This window comes from Triticum aestivum, chromosome 7A, assembly GCF_018294505.1.
Source record: "Triticum aestivum cultivar Chinese Spring chromosome 7A, IWGSC CS RefSeq v2.1, whole genome shotgun sequence".
NCBI classification, from domain to species: Eukaryota; Viridiplantae; Streptophyta; class Magnoliopsida; order Poales; family Poaceae; genus Triticum; species Triticum aestivum.
In genome coordinates this window covers 428,989,118-428,995,117 of record NC_057812.1, presented here as the reverse complement: position 1 = coordinate 428,995,117, position 6,000 = coordinate 428,989,118, and positions in this window count along the sequence as shown.

Sequence of the window (6,000 nt, the reverse complement as noted above, 5' to 3'; positions counted from 1 at the left end):
ACAGATGCTTTCGGGGATACCTGTAGTATACCTTTATAGTCACCCAGTTACATTGTGACGTTTGGTACACCCAAAGCACTCCTACGGCATCTGGGAGTTACACGATCTCATGGTCTAAGGAAATGATACTTGACATTGGAAAAGCTCTAGCAAACAAACTACACGATCTTGTGCTATGCTTAGGATTGGGTCTTGTCCATCACATCATTCTCCTAATGATGTGATCCCGTTATCAATGACATCCAATGTCCATAGTCAGGAAACCATGACTATCTATTGATCAACGAGCTAGTTAACTAGAGGCTCACTAGGGACATGTTATGGTCTATGTATTCACACATGTATTATGATTTCCGGATAACACAACTATAGCATGAATAATAGACAATCATCATGAACAAGGAAATATAATAATAATCATTTTATTATTGCCTCTAGGGCATATTTCCAACAGTCTCCCACTTGCACTAGAGTCAATAATCTAGTTACATTGTGATGATTCGAACACCCATAGAGTTCTGGTGTTGATTATGTTTTGCTCGCGGAAGAGGTTTAGTCAACGGATTTGCGACATTCAGATCCGTATGTACTTTGCAAATATCTATGTCTCCATCTTGAACATTTTCACGAATGGAGTTGAAGCGACGCTTGATGTGCCTGGTCTTCTTGTGAAACCTGGGCTCCTTGGCAAGGGTAATAGCTCCAGTGTTGTCACAGAAGAGAGTGATCGGCCCCGACGCATTGGTATGACTCCTAGGTCGGTGATGAACTCCTTCATCCAGATTGCTTCATGCACTACCTCCGAGGCTGCCATGTACTCCTCCTCACATGTAGATCCCGCCACGACGCTTTACTTGCAACTGCACCAGCTTACTGCCCCACCATTCAAAATATACACGTATCGGTTTGTGACTTAGAGTCATCCAGATCTGTGTCGAAGCTAGCATCGACGTAACCCTTTACGACGAGCTCCTCGCCACCTCCATATACGAGAAACATATCCTTAGTCCTTTTCAGGTACTTTAGGATGTTCTTGACTGCTGTCTAGTGTTCCATGCCGGGATTACTTTGGTACCTACCTACCAAACTCACGGCAAGGTTTACATCAGGTCTGGTACACAGCATGGCATACATGATAGACCCTATGGCTGAGGCATAGGGGATGACACTCATCTTTTCTCTATCTTCTGCCGTGGTCGGACATTGAGCTGAGCTCAATTTCACACCTTGCAACACAGGCAAGAATCCCTTCTTGGACTGATCCATATTGAACTTCTTCAATATCTTATCAAGGTATGTGCTTTGTGAAACACCTATGAGGCGTCTCGATCTATCTCTATAGATCTTGATGCCTAATATGTAAGCAGCTTCTCCAAGGTCCTTCATTGAAAAACACTTATTCAAGTAGGCCTTAATACTGTCCAAAAGTTCTATATCATTTCCCATCAAAAGTATGTCATCCACATATAATATGAGAAATGCTACAGAGCTCCCACTCACTTTCTTGTAAATGCAGGCTTCTCCATAAGTCTCCATAAACCCAAACGCTTTGATCATTTCATCAAAGCGAATGTTCCAACTCCGAGATGCTTGCACCAGCCCATAGATGGAGCGCTGGAGCTTGCATACCTTGTTAGCATTCTTAGGATCGACAAAACCTTTCGGCTGCATCATATACAATTCTTCCTTAAGAAAGCCATTAAGGAATTCCGTTTTGACGTCCATTTGCCATATCTCATAATCATAGTATGCGGCAATTGCTAACATGATTTGGATGGACTTCAGCTTCGCTACAGGTGAGAAGGTCTCATCGTAGTCAACCCCTTGAACTTGTTGATAACCCTTAGCGACAAGTCGAGCCTTATAGATGGTAACATTACCATCCGCGCCCGTCTTCTTCTTAAAGATCCATTTATTCTCTATCGCTCGCCGATCATCGGGCAAGTCTGTCAAAGTCCATACTTTGTTTTCATACATGGATCCTATCTCGGATTGCATGGCTTCAAGCCATTTGTTGGAATCTGGGCCCGCCATTGCTTCTTCATAGTTCGAAGGTTCACCGTTGTCTAACAACATGATTTCCAAGACAGGGTTGTCGTATCATTCTGGTGTGGAACGTGTCCTTGTGGACCTTCGAAGTTCAGTAGCAACTTGATCTGAAGTACCTTGATCATCATCATTCACTTCCTCTCTAGTCGGTGTAGGCACCACAGGAACATCTTTCTGAGTTGCGCTACTTTTCCGGTTCAAGAGGCAGTACTTCATCGAGTTCTACTTTCCTCCCACTTACTTCTCTCGAGAGAAACTCTTTCTCCAGAAAGGACCCGTTCTTGGCAACAAAGATCTTGCCTTCGGATCTGAGGTAGAAGGTATACCCAATGGTTTCCTTAGGGTATCCTATGAAGACGCATTTTTCCGACTTGGGTTCGAGCTTTTCAGGTTGAAGTTTCTTGACATAAGCATCGCATCCCCAAACTTTTAGAAACGATAGCTTAGGTTTCTTCCCAAACCATAATTCATACGGTGTCGTCTCAACGGATTTAGACGGTGCCCTATTTAAAGTGAATGTAGCTGTCTCTAGAGCGTATCCCCAAAATGATAGCGGTAAATCAGTGAGTGACATCATAGATCACACCATATCCAATAGAGTGCGATTACGATGTTCAGACACACCATTACGCTGAGGCATTCCAGGCGGCGTGAGTTGTGAAACTATTCCACATTTCCTTAAGTGTGTACCAAATTCGTGACTTAAATATTCTCCCCCATGATCTGATCGTAAGAATTTTATCTTTCGGTCACATTGATTCTCTACCTCATTCTGAAATTCCTTGAACTTTTCAAAGGTCTCAGACTTGTGTTTCATCAAATAGGCATACCCATATCTACTTAAGTCATCAGTGAGAGTGAGAACATAACGATAGCCACCGCGAGCCTCAACGCTCATTGGACCGCACACATCAGTAGGTATAATTTCCAATAAGTTGGTTGCTCGCTCCAATGTTCCGGAGAACGGAGTCTTGGTCATTTTACCCATGAGGCATGGTTCGCATGTGTCAAATGATTCGAAATCAAGAGACTCCAAAAGTCCATCTGTATGGAGCTTCTTCATGCGTTTGACACCTGATGTGACCAAGGCGGCAGTGCCACAGATATGTGGGACTATCATTATCAATCTTACATCTTTTGGTATTCACACTATGAATATGTGTAACATCACGTTCGAGATTCATTAAGAATAAACTATTGACCAGCGAGGCATGACCATAAAACATATCTCTCATATAAATAGAACAACCATTATTCTCGGACTTAAATGAGTAGCCATCTCGTATTAAACGAGATCCATATACAATGTTCATGCTCAAAGCTGGCACTAAATAACAATTATTGAGGTTTAAAACTAATCTCGTAGGTAAATGTAGAGGTAGCGTGCCGACGGCGATCACATCGACCTTGGAACCATTCCCAACACACATTGTCACCTCGTCCTTCGCGAGTCTCCGCTTATTCCGCAGCTCCTGTTTTGAGTTACAAATATGAGCAACCGCACCGGTATCAAATACCCAGGAGCTACTACGAGTACTGGTAAGGTACACATCAATTACATGTATATCACATATACCTTTAGTGTTGCCGGCCTTCTTGTCCGCTAAGTATTTGGGGCAGTTCTGCTTCCAGTGTCCCTTTTCCTTGCAATAAAAGCATTCAGTCTTAGGTTTGGGTCCATTCTTTGGCTTCTTCCTGGCAACTGATTTACCGGGCGCGGCAACTCCCTTGCGATCCTTCTTGAAGTTCTTCTTACCCTTGCCTTTCTTGAAACTAGTGGTTTTATTGACCATCAACACTTGATGTTCCTTTTTGATTTCCACCTCCACTGATTTCAGCATTGAAAATACTTCAGGAATAGTTTTCACCATCCCCTGCATATTGTAGTTCATCACAAAGCTCTTGTAGATAGGTGGGAGCGACTGAAGGATTCTGTCAATGACCCCTCGTCCGAGAGGTTAATGTCCAGCTGGGACAAGCGGTTGTGCAACCCAGACATTTTGAGTATGTGCTCACTGACAGAACTATTTTCCTCCATCTTACAACTATAGAACTTGTCGGAGACTTCATATCTCTCGACCCGGGCATGAGCTTGGAAAACCATTTTCAGCTCTTCGAACATCTCATATGATCCATGTTGCTCAAAACGCTTTTGGAGCCCCGGTTCTAAGCTGTAAAGCATGCCGCACTGAACGAGGGAGTAATCATCAGCACGTGACTGCCAAGCGTTCATAACGTCTTGGTTCTCTGGGATGGGTGCTTAACCTAGCGGTGCTTCTAGGACATATGCTTTCTTGGCAGCTATGAGGATGATCCTCAGGTTCCGGACCCAGTCCGTATAGTTGCTGCCATCATCTTTCAGCTTGGTTTTCTCTAGGAACGCGTTGAAGTTGAGGTTGACATGAGCGTTGGCCATTTGATCTACAAGACATTTTGCAAAAAAAATTAGACTAAGTTCATGATAATTAAGTTCATCTAATCAAATTATTTAATGAACTCCCACTCAGATTAGACATCCCTCTAGTCATCTAAGTGATACATGATCCGACTCAACTAGTCCGTGTCCGATCATCACGTGAGACGGACTAGTCATCGTCGGTGAACATCTCCATGTTGATCGTATCTTCCATACGACTCATGTTCGACCTTTCGGTCTCTTGTGTTCCGAGGCCATGTCTGTACATGCTAGGCTCGTCAAGTCAACCTAAGTGTTTTGCATGTGTAAATCTGGCTTACACCCATTGTATGTGAACATTAGAATCTATCACACCCGATCATCACGTGGTGCTTCGAGACAATGAACTTTCGCAATGGCGCACAGTTAGGGGGAACACTTTCTTGAAATTATTGTGAGGGATCATCTTATTTACTACCGTCGTTCTAAGCAAATAAGAAGCAAAAACATGATAAACGTCACATGCAATCAAATAGTGACATGATATGGCCAATATCATTTGCTCCTTTTGATCTCCATCTTTGGGGCGCCATGATCATCATCGTCACCGGCATGACACCATGATCTCCATCATCATGATCTCCATCATCGTGTCTTCATGAAGTTGTCTCGTCATCTATTACTTCTACTACTATGGCTAACGGTTTAGCAATAAAGTAAAGTAATTACATGACGTTTATGTTGACACGCAGGTCATAAATAAATTAAGACAACTCCTATGGCTCCTGCCGGTTGTCATACTCATCGACATGCAAGTCGTGATTCCTATTACAAGAACATGATCAATCTCATACATCACATATATCATTCATCACATCCTTTTGGCCATATCACATCACATGGCACATGCTGCAAAAACAAGTTAGACGTCCTCTAATTGTTGTTGCAAGTTTTTACGTGGCTGCTATAGGTTTCTAGCAAGAACGTTTCTTACCTACGCCAAAACCACAAAGTGATATGCCAATTTCTATTTACCCTTCATAAGGACCCTTTTCATCGAATCCGATCCGACTAAAGTGGGAGAGACAGACACCTGCTAGCCACCTTATGCAACTAGTGCATGTTAGTCGGTGGAACCAGTCTCACGTAAGCGTACGTGTAAGGTCGGTCTGGGCCGCTTCATCCCATGATGCCGCCGAATCAAGATATGACTAGTAACGGCAAGTAAATTGACAAAATCAACGCCCCCAACAACTTGTGTTCTACTCGTGCATAGAAACTACGCATAGACCTAGCTCTGATACCACTGTTGGGGAACGTAGCAGAATTTTAAAATTTTCTACGCATCACCAAGATCAATCTATGGAGTCATCTAGCAACGAGGGAAAGGGGGTGCATCTACATACCCTTGTAGATCGCGAGCGGAAGCGTTCAAGAGAACGGGGTTGATGGAGTCGTACTCGTCGTGATCCAAATCACCGATGACCAAGTGCCGAACGGATGACACCTCCGTGTTCAACACACGTACGGTTAGGAAGACGTCTCCTCCTTCTTGA